A 12178-nucleotide genomic window follows, 5' to 3' on the forward strand; every position below is an offset into this window, starting at 1 on the left:
AGAGCGAATTAAGATAGGAAAGCTTGAGAGATGAATCTCATGAACATTTCCATAGCTCTACAAACAGGCAGAGGAGACTGGTGCCTCCGTGTGGTAACTTGAGGGATGTGTGCTCAGCACCAGGATGCAGTGGCCTAAAAACTGTTGTTAGTGGATGGGGCCTCAGGAATATCCATGAGTTAAACATGTTTCTCAGTAGCCCCGAGACAGGAGGCTAGATCACTCTCTTGTAGCTAATTTGGTACCCAGGTAAGAGGTCAGTGTAGGGGCTTAACATCCATCCATTTCCTTTTTTTTTTTCAATATATGAAATTTATTGTCAAATTGGTTTCCATACAACACCCAGTGCTCATCCCAAAAGGTGCCCTCCTCAATACCCATCACCCACCTTCCCCTCCCTCCCACCCCCCATCAACCCTCAGTTTGTTCTCAGTTTTTAACAGTCTCTTATGCTTTGGCTCTCTCCCACTCTAACCTCTTTTTTTTTTCCTTCCCCTCCCCCATGGGTTTCTGTTAAGTTTCTCAGGATCCACATAAGAGTGAACACATATGGTATCTGTCTTTCTCTGTATGGCTTATTTCACTTAGCATCACACTCTCCAGTTCCATCCACGTTGCTACAAAGGGCCATATTTCATTCTTTCTCATTGCCACGTAGTACTCCATTGTGTATATAAACCACAATTTCTTTATCCATTCATCAGTTGATGGACATTTAGGCTTTTTCCACAATTTGGCTATTGTTGAGAGTGCTGCTATAAACATTGGGGTACAAGTGCTCCTATGCATCAGTACTCCTGTATCCCTTGGGTAAATTCCTAGCAGTGCTATTGCTGGGTCAGAGGGTAGATCTATTTTTAATTTTTGAGGAACCTCCACACTGTTTTCCAGAGTGGCTGCACCAGTTTGCATTCCCACCAACGGTGCAAGAGGGTTCCCGTTTCTCCACATCCTCTCCAGCATCTATAGTCTCCTGATTTGTTCATTTTGGCCACTCTGACTGGTGTGAGGTGATATCTGAGTGTGGTTTTGATTTGTATTTTCCTGATGAGGAGTGACGTTGAGCATCTTTTCATGTGCCTGTTGGCCATCTGGATGTCTTCTTTAGAGAAGTGTCAACATCCATCCATTTCCAAAGCAAAGGAAGTATCCACCTAGTTGCCATTAAACATATCAGAAGCATCCCCAAAATATTCAAGAGAAGGAAAACAAGGGGAAGACAAATATACTGTAGGTAATTGTCAGATTAACCTGCTTAAAACTACGCATTGTGTTTGTGTGTGTTTGGGAGGGAGAGTGATAATGCTGAACACGGGAGCAAACCAGTATTTTCTCTGAACCAAAATTTGACAAGTGTCAGGACAATGAGAGTAACAAGAAGAAAAGTGTTTGAGAAGACACACACGTTGATTCTTTTATCTTTCTGTCCGAGGAAGGAAAATAAAATTTTGATTGACACAGTAATTTATACTCTAGCAACCTTAGGTAGAAACAAAACATTCCCTCTCTCATACAGACCTAAAAATTCCTTTCTCATCCACGTCCATTCCTCCTCGTACTACCAGAAGAACTCACTGGAAACGTCTGTAATATGACAGCATGTTCTCTCATTTTGAGAAATAATCAATGAAGTTGTCTGAAGATAGACAAGGAAGTGGCGTCAGGATAATTAAACACACACATTCATCATGTGTCACACTTGAGAGGTAAGCTGTGTATAGAATATGGGGGTATAATATTTCTGAGTGCTACATTAAAAATGTGATAGTTTTATGAGCAGCACCAAGTCTGGCCTGGGAGTAAGAGAATCTATTTATGTCTCAGCGATGGCAAACTGTCTATTTAATGAAAAGTCTACAAAACAAAACCAATAGCTAACTATTCAGTTTATCAGCTAACAGTCTTAAGGAGACAGATCACGTCTTACCTTGGACTCTGTCATAAGTAGCAACAGCTTTTAAAGAAGTAAGTCCATCCACTCACATGGCTTGAATTGGATTTCATTTTTCTATTTGTTCCAATGCCCAGCCTTCATAACTAGCCACTGTTGGAAATTCGGGAGCATAAACCTCAGAATCAATATCGGTGACATTATTTATATCCAGAGAAAAGAAACGCCTTTTGAATAGTGCACACCCTTATGAACTGCCTTCCGTTTCTTTTTTTTTCCCCCTCTGTCTTTCAAATGACAGAATTATTTCAATTCTACCAAATTTCCTGGGTAACAAAAATTCAATGAAATTCTCCATCTGGCAGGATAACATTTTGAACCATTAAGCAACAAACCATTTTTAGTTTCCAAGCATGTACTATTTATTCTTGTCATTGATACTTTGCTATTGATAATGATAGCATTAGCCACATGAAACTTAATATCATCCAGTACAATAAGGCATAGTTAGGGAAGGAAATGACTTTAGCGAGGGGCCAAGAAGGGCTTCCTCTGTTTCTTTATAAGCCAGAATCAAGCACATGGCACACATATTATTGACTCTAGTTCAGGAGGAATTTACCATTTTTTAAGACTGTCTTTTTTTTAACAGTAGAGCAGTTTTGGGTTTGCAGAAAATTGAAGGGGACGTACAGAGATTTCCCATATACGTTCTGCCTCCATGCATGCAGTGCCTGCCCCATCATCTGACCAGAGTGGTAGATGTTTTACAATTGGTAAACCTACATTGATACTTCATACTTACTCAAAGTTCAGAGTTTACTGTAGAGTTCACTCTTGGTGTACATTCTATGGGTTTGGACAAATGTATAACGACATATTCCCACCCCGATGATACTTTGGTGTGATCTTTTCACTGCTCTAAAAATATTCTGTGCTTCACCTATTCACCACCACCCACCCCCGCCCCCCGCCACGTCTGACAACTACTGATCTCTCCAATGTCTGCATAGTTTTGCCTTTTCCAGAAGGCCACAGAGTTGAAATCATACTGTATGTTGCCTACCTTCAGACAGGCGTCTTTCACTTACTCCTATGCATTTAAGCTTCCTCCACGTCTTTTCATAGCTTGATAGCTCATTTCTCCTCACATGGTTAACTTTTCATTGTCCGGATACACAACCGTTTAATTTATTCCCTCACCTACCGAAAGACATCTTGGTAGCTTCCAAGCTTTGGCAATTACGAATAAAACTGCTGTAAACAAACATCCATGTGCAGGTTTTTGTGTGGCTATAAATTTTCAGCTTCATTGTGTTTGGACAAATGTATAATGTATACATTTATACTTGTATAAATACAGAGGAGGACAATTGCTGGGTCCTATGATAAGAATATGTTACGTTTTGTAAGACATTGCCCAACTGTTTTCCAAAGTGCCTGTAGCACTTTGCGTTCCCACCAGCAATGAAAGAGTCGTTCCTGTTCTACATCTTTGTTAGCATTTGGCATTGTCAATAGTTCAGGTTGGGACCGTTCTAAAAGGTGTATAGCAGGATATCATTGTTCTAATTGGCATTTCCCTCATGAAATATGGTGTTGACCATATTTTCATGAGTATTTGCCCATCTGTATATTCTCTGTGGTGAGGCATCCATTGAGATCTTTGTCCTATATTTGGATGAGGTTGTTTGCTTTCTTACTGTTGAGTTTTAAGAGGTTTTGTTTTTTGTTTGGGTGTATTTTGCACACTCGTTCTTTATCAGATGTCTCTTTTGCAAGTGTTTCCTTCCAGTCTGGGGATTGTCTTCTCATTCCTTTTACATCGTATATAGGAAAGCAACTTCATTTGAAGGAGTGCTAATGTAAATAGTGATGTGTTTTTAATTTCAAATTCTACTTGTTTATAGCTGGTATATAGAAAATGTACTTTTGTACATTAACTTTGTATCTTACAATCTTGATATAACTGCTTATAAGTTCCAGGAGGATTTTTTTTGTTGGTGGTTCTTTTACATTTTCTATATAGATACTCAAGTCATCTGTAAACAAAGAAACAAAGGAACTTTTATTTCTTTTTTCCCAATCTGCATGTTTTTTATTGCATTTTCTTGTGTTATTGTATTAGTCAGAACTTTCAGTACGATGTTGAAAATAAGAGGTAAGAGGGGACACTTCTGCCTTGTACCTGATCTTATTGAGAAAGCATCTAGTTTCTCACTATTAAGTTTAATTTTTTTTTAATCTTTATTTTTGAGAGAGAGACAGAGTGTGAACAGAGGAGGAGCAGAGAGAGAGGGAGACACAGAATCCGAAGCAGGCTCCAGGCCCCGAGCTGTCGGCACAGAGCGTGACGTGGAGCTCGAACTTACAAACCGTGAGATAATGTCCTCAGCCAGTCAGGTGCTCAACCAACTGGAGCCACCCAGGCGCCCCAACTCTCACTATTAAGTTTAATTGTAACTGGGATTTTTGTAGATATTCTTTGTCAAGTTGAAGAAGTTCCTCTTTATTCCTAGATTACTAAGAGTTTTTATCATGAGTGAGTGTTAGATTTTGTCAAATGCTTTTTTTTTTTTTGCATTTATTGCTATGATCGTGTGATTTTTCATTTTTTAGTTAGCTGATGCAATGAATTACATTAATTGGTTTTTGGATGTTAAACTAGCCTTACATACCTGAAATAAATTCCACTTGGTCGTGGTATACAATTCTTTTTTAAATTGTTGGATTAAATTTACTAATATTTTGTTGAAGATTTTTACACCTATGTTCATGAGAGATATCAGTCTGTAGCTTTCTCTTCTTGTAATGTTTTTGTCTGGTTTGGTATTAGTTTAATGCTGGATCCATAGAATTTTGAGTTAGGAACTATTCTGTCTGCTTCTATCTTCTGAAAAATAGTGTAGAAAATTGGTATAATTTCTTCCTTAAATGTGTGGTAGTATTCAATAGTCAACCCATCCAGTTCTGGTTGGTGCTTCCCATTTCAGAAAATTATTAGTTATTGATTCAATTTAATAGTTTTAGGTCTATTCAGATTGTCTATTTCTTCTTGTGTGCATTTTAGCAAATTGTGTCTTTCAAGGAATTGTCTGTTTCATCTAGGTTATCAGATTTGTGGGCATAGAGTTGCTGATTCTATTCCCTTATTAGCCTTGAATGTTTATAGGATTTATTGGGATGTCCCTTTTTATTTCTGATATCAGTAATTTGTGTTCTCTCTCTTTTTTCTTAGTTAACCTGGCCAAAGGCTTACCAATTTTATTGATCTTTTCAAATAACCAGATTCTGGTTTTACTGATTTTCTCTTTTGATTTCCTGTTTTCAACTTTATTGATTTCTGTTTTAATGACTATTCTCTTTTTTCTCCTCTTTACTTTGAATTTAACTTGCTGCTTTTTTTTCTAGTTATCCAAGATGAAAACTTAGATTTTTTTTTTGATCCTTCTTCTGTCATAATATTTGCATTCAATGCTATAAATTTCCCTCTAGGCACTGTTTTTGCTACCTTGCACAGATTTTGCTAAGTTGTGTTTTCATTTTTATTTAGTTTATAATATTTTGAATTTTTGTGAGATTTCTTCTCTGCCCCCATGAATTATTTAGAAGTATGTTACTTAATCTCCACATATTTTGCGATTTTCCAGCGATCTTTGTGATATGATTTCTTTCCTTGGTAGTCAGAGACTACAATGTCTGAGGGACATTATATGATTTCTTTCTCTCTTTTGCTTTTCTTGTTATTATAATTTTTAATTTGTTAAGATGTGTTTTATGGCCCAGAATGTGGTCTGTCTTGGTGAAAGTCCCCTGTGTCTTTGAGAAGAATGTGTATTCTGCTGTTGTTGAATGAAATATCTATAGATGTGCATTATTTTTTTAAAAAAATGTTTATTTATTTATTTTGAGGGATAGAGTGCATGTGTGTGGGAGTGGGGAAGAAGGAAAAAGAGGGAGAAAGAGAATTCCAAGCAGGCTCTGTGCTGTCAGCACAGAGCCCAACACAGGGCTCAAACCCACAAATCATGAGATCATGACCCGAGCTGAAATCAAGAGTCAGACATTTAACCAACTGAGGCAACCAGGTGCCCCTACAGAGGTGCATTATATCCAGTTGATTGTTGGTATTGTTAAGTTCAACTGTGTCCTTACTGGTTTTCTGCCTGTTAGATTTATCTACTTTCTGAGAGTGCAGTTTTGAATTTTTCATAGTTTATGTATTATTTATGGCTGCTTTATACTACAATGGCAGAATTGAATAGTTTTAATAGGAACAGTATGAAGTCTAAAATATTTAATATCTGGTCTTTTGCATAAAAAGTTTTTAGACATTTATCCTATTTTTTTGTTTTTTATTTACTTTTTTTTTAATTTTTAAAATTTTTTTTATTTACTTAAATTAACACCATTATTTCCTACTAACTTCTTATATTAAATACTAAACTCATTAATTTTAAATATTTTTTGTAAGGCATATTTTATAGTTATAAATGTCCCAGTGAGTATTATTTAGCTGGGGCTAAATATGTAATGTTTTCATTGTCATATCCTTTTATGTACACTTTATAATTTTGATAATTATTTCTTCTTCGACGTAGAGGCTACTAACAAATCTTCTCTCATTGATCAGCTTATTGGAGAATTGGTTATACTTTTATTAATGATTTCTAAATTTACTACTTCCTAACTAGAGATTATGACCTATAGGATATTGATTCACTGGCATTTGTTGAAATTGTTTTGTGGCCTTTTCCATGATTGACTTATACATATTTCATGAGGCCTGAAAAAACAATACATTCCTTTAATATCGAACATCAGATTCTGTACACATTCACTCAGTGAAGCGTTTTTCCCTAGGTGTTATCAATTTTTGAGAAAATTGTTTTAAAATCTAGCCCTATCTTTGTGTATTTAGAAAATAATTTTGTAACTTCAACTTTTTGTCTTATTTACATTTTGGCTTATATTTTAGGTAAAAACATATTTAGTCTTTTGTATCTTATGTTGAATTATTTCATTCTCCTTAATTAATGAACTCCTTTACCATATTATCTTTCCTCAAGATCTATTGTGTCAAAAATTAAAATTAATACAACAGCTCTCAGTTATTATTCTATAAATATTCAATAATTTCCTAACTTTTCTTTAATCTTTCTCTTTCCTTATGTTTAGATGGATCTTTCATTATTAACAGACCTGGACTTTGTTATTTTCTTGAATTGAAGAAGTTTTGTCTTTGAAATGTGTTTATTGACAGTGTGCTTGGCAGTTTGGATATTTTCCTACCATTTTATTTCATGTTTTACATTTTCCATGCTTTTTCTTTGATTCATGTATATGTGACTATATATGTACATATGTTCAAATGTTCATATATATGTTAAGTATATGCGTATACATACGAATATATATTTTCCCTAACTTAATAACGTTAATTAAATTCTCAAGTTTGGTTTACACTCCCACTAGATACTATGTGTATATAGTTCACATTTTATTAGTTGTGTTTAAATTTTTAACAAGAACAATATTTGTTTAACGTCTCTTCTCCCCACCTAAACAAGAATTGTAGATTGATTTAATCTATTCAACTCTGACTCATCTTCCTTCATGATGAATGTGTTTCAAATTTGGGTTACCGAATTTGGCTTTCCAGTTTAAACATTATCATTAGTGTCATCATCAATGATTACTTAGAACTACCTAAACATTTGCCAACAATTTTCTCAAAATTGCTGTTTGCATGCCAATCCTTCCATTCTTTTAATATAAGTGGAAATTTCAGAATTATTTTTTCTAATTAGTTTTTATTTTGTATTCACAACAAGAATTTAACGGGGCACAGAAACAGAGGTAAATAGATATTCTCTCTCAGCACTTAAAAATGCCATTCCGTTATTATCTGGCCTTTATTATTTTTGATGAGCCATTTCCTTTCATCGAAATTCATGTGGTGTTTGTTTGCTTTTAACAGATAAACTTTCATGTTTAGATTATTTAACTATTTTTAGTGATTTTTGTATTCTATATTCCCATATGGTTTGTGTAAAAATGCACTATTACTATTTATCCTGCTTTGTGGTTGGTGTCATTCCTTAGTGTTTTTTTTAATATAATTTATTGTCAAATTAGTTTCCATACAACACTCAGTGCTCATCCCAACAAGTGCCTTCCTCCATGCCCATCATGCATTTTCCCCTCTCCCCATCTCCCCCATCCACCCTCAGTTTGTTCTCTGTATTTAAGAGTCTCTTATGGTTCGCCTCTGTCCCTCTTTGTTTGTAACTTTTTTCCCCTTTCCCTTCCGCCATGGTCTTCTCTTAAGTTTCTCAAGATCCACATATGAGTGAAAATATATGATATCTGTCCTTCTCTGACTGACTTATTTCACTCAGCATAATACCTTCCAGTTCCATCCATGTTGCTGCAAATGGCATGATTTCATTCTTTCTCATTGCCAAGTAGTATTCCATTGTATATATAAACCACACCTTCTTTATCCATTCATCAGTTGACGGACATTTAGGCTCTTTCCATAATTTGGCAATTGTTGAAAGTGCTGCTATAAACATTGGGGTACATATGCCCCTATGCATCAGCACTCCTGTATCCCTTGGGTAAATTCCTAGCAGTGCTATTGCTGGGTCATAAGGTAATTCTATTTTTAATTTTTTGAGGAAGCTCCTCACTGTTTTCCAGGATGGCTGCATAAGTTTGCATTCCCACCAACAGTGCAGGAGGGTTCCCATTTCTCCACATCCTCACCAGCATCTGTAGTTTCCTGATTTGTTCATTTTAGCCACTCTGACTGGTGTGAGGTGATTATCTCAGTGTGGTTTTGATTTGTATTTCTCTGATGATGATTCTTTGTCTGAATACTCATGTCTGTTGTGACATCTGGAATATTTTTTGTTAGTTAAAAATGACTCTTTAAATTTTACACTTGCCTATTCTATTGGGTTCCTCTGAAATAAGTTTGGAGATACTTAGCCAGTCTTTTAACTGTGTCTTCCATGTCTTTTGATGTCTTTTCTATGTTTAACAAAAAATTTTGTAAATGCATACTTCCACATGGGTAATTTCTTCATTTAACTTTCAATCAATCCATAGTGTGTTCAGCTACGTCTAACTTTCTTCAAGTTTATTTATGTATTTTGAGAGAAAGAGACAACGTTCACAGGGGAGAGGCAGAGAAAGGGGGAGAGGGAGTGCAAGCAGCAGAGGGGCAGAGAGAGAGAGGTGGAGAGAGAGAACCCCAAGCAGGCTCTGCACTGTCACTGCAGAGCCTGATGCAGGCCTCTATCACACAAACCATGAGATCATGACCTGAGCTGAAACCAAGAGTAGGACTCTCAACTAAGTGAGTCACCCAGGTGTCCCCAGCTATGTTTAATCTTACTTTTAACTCATCTATTGATTTCATGATATCGAAGACTATATAGTTTTTGCCAAGTGTTCTCATATATTTTTTAAAAATTTTCCTTTTTTTTTCCACTTCCTTCCATCTTTTGTTTTTTAACTCTTGGAATCATTTTATTTGTCTTCCAGATTTCCTATAGCATCAGTTTATTTTGTACTATACTTAGCATTATATCTATTGACTTACTTACCTTCATGTACATTATTTCTTCTTGTTTTTGTTCTTTGATTCTAAGCTCACTTTTTCTTCTTGAGCTCCCCCCCTCCCCCGGCAGGAGTTTCCCATGAACCACGAGTTGTACAAGTATCCCTATGTAGTAGTATTGTGCATTTTTCCAATCTAATGGCATTTTTACATGAGTTTCTTAGCTTGGAATTTCCAATGCCCTCAAATAATATAAATTTAGAATCAACACATACAGGTGCTAACTTAGATTATTTTGTTCTCATCAGATTTTTTTTCCTTTTCCATCCAGAATCTAAAGCAAAGTGTTATAGATTCAATGGCTGAAGAGAAGAATTTTTCTCATATTGTTCAATGGAAGGGACAGTTATTCCAAAAATCTTAGTTAAGCAGGGATATTGTATAATTTTGAGGGTTTAAACACGTAGGTCATATTTCTAGTTGAGCTTTTATATTCAGAGAAAATACCCCCTGTTCATCATAGTATTGGCCTTTGAGCTTATTTCTATGAATTCTGTTCTTTTTTTCTGTTATATATATAATATGTATATTATAATGTATATATTGTATATATATATTGTTTTGTTTCTCTCTTATTTTATCAAGCATATCTGTGTTTATAGCAGAAAAAGATGTCTGCACTTGTTTGGACCACATGTTGCAGAGATAAGAATTTCAACTAGGACTTCACCTTGGCAAAGTTATTTAATTCCATTTGGTAATATTTTTTTCTTATTTTTACGAGAAAATCTTTGAATTAGATGTGGCTTAGGAGCCTTTCTGCAAAAATACTATAAAGTTATAATTATCTCATGGATTAACTAACTGCTAGAATAAGGAGTACATGCTTGAGTAGAAACAAAATTATAAAGTATGTTAGCAATTGGGAGTACATTTTAATGCCTCTTGCCCTTGGAATATTATAAGAGTTTTTTATACACATATATACTTGATTTTAACAGGTAGTTTTAATGGAAGAAGTTACCGAAAGAAAGGCATGGAAGCAGAGAGAGAATTTTGCAGGAAATGCAAATGTGTATATATGTACATAATTATTTGTTAAGGATTTTCCCTCTCCCAACCTCCACTCTGCCACGTAGTGCCTTGTAAGTTCTTTTCTTTTCAGCAAAAGTTGATGAAGTTAATGTCTTGTGAGGTTCAGTTGGAAACACCATTGTAATAGTTGGCATTGCATTTAATAAGGTATAAAAGCAGTAAAATTTTTAATTGGCTTCTGTACTTTTTTTTCCTAGTGATTTTCATCACATTGGATATAAATGACCCAATTGTATTCTAGCCCAGAGAAAGGAAGCAGGTCTCAATTTGACAGATATTAAGTCAATTTTTTAAAAATAATTAAATTTATACAAGGAATAAATAAGCAATAAGGCAGGTTAGTTAAGTCCACCATTTGGAGCAGGTTAAAGGTTAATGTGAAGGAGTGGAAATTTTGTTCAGCAGGCAGTGCAAATCCATTGAAGATTTGTTGTACAAATGAGCAACATGAATTCTGCTTTATAAAAATTAATCTAAAACCAAATGCAGTGCATATAAGAAGTTTAAGTTCCACATTATCCATATTGACATAAAACTAAATGTATCAATTAAAAACTATTGGTTCAGTTACTAAAAACCTTCTTATTAACTTGGGCTGCAGGACTCAGATGCTTGAGTCAATGGTGAATCCAGTGGTTTTGAGTATGTATGTATAACTCAGATTTGATTTTAAATGTTTCTGTTCTGTTTAAATTGTTTCTGTTCCAAATGTAGAATTTTAATTTTTCAGCTCTTTTGTTTGTTTTGAAACTTGGTTAGTATTCTTATTATATATAATTGAAGTGTAAATGTCACAGTATTTCTTTAAAAGCAAATGTCAATTAAAGTAAGAGATGTTGGCAATAGACACAAACACACTTCATTTATTATTACATGTTCTGACCTTTTCATTATTTTGGTGGTAATTATTCTATGGCTTTGCAACCAACAAAAACTCAGCTGGATTTTTTGATACAGTTATTTCATTTGATTCAGAGTTCACACTTTTCCTTTTTCTCTTATGGATTGCTGGTGAATTTCTTGCCTATATTTTGAAGAACTTGAACTAGCCAGGATATATTATCATTAAAGCAGAAAGACTCAACAAACAAACAAACAAACAAACAAACACAAAACAACTCCTAGCTATTGGTTCATGACTTCTGCATGCACTTTTCGGAAAAGGTGATGCAGAGATTCTCACCTCTAAGCCAAACAGAAAGCCAATATTGCTAGGAGAATCCAATATGAATAAATAATTCCTCATGAAAAAAAAATTAAATCCAGAGAGAAGGAAGGAGACACAGATGATTACAGATAATAAGTAGATTATACGGGTTCTGTGTGTGTGTGTGTGTGTGTGTGTGTGTGTGTGTGTGTTTCTGGTAATGTGTGTATCCAGAAATAAAAGCCATATATAAATGACTGGAGGTTTTCTAATGACTATAACATAACAGAAGCTGTGAGTAATGAATTGGCAGGTGCTTGTCCAATGACAGTTAGGGGGTAAATAACTCATTTGGCCACAGAAAAAGTACAACGGCTGAGAAATGACATCCGAGAAGGAAGCCGAGATCTGGCACATGTGTGGAAAATGCAACCCCACTCAGAGCTTAAGACGAGAGATTGCTAACCAGTAAATG

The sequence above is a fragment of the Panthera leo genome, chromosome B3, assembly GCF_018350215.1.
Source record: "Panthera leo isolate Ple1 chromosome B3, P.leo_Ple1_pat1.1, whole genome shotgun sequence".
Classification (NCBI taxonomy): domain Eukaryota; kingdom Metazoa; phylum Chordata; class Mammalia; order Carnivora; family Felidae; genus Panthera; species Panthera leo.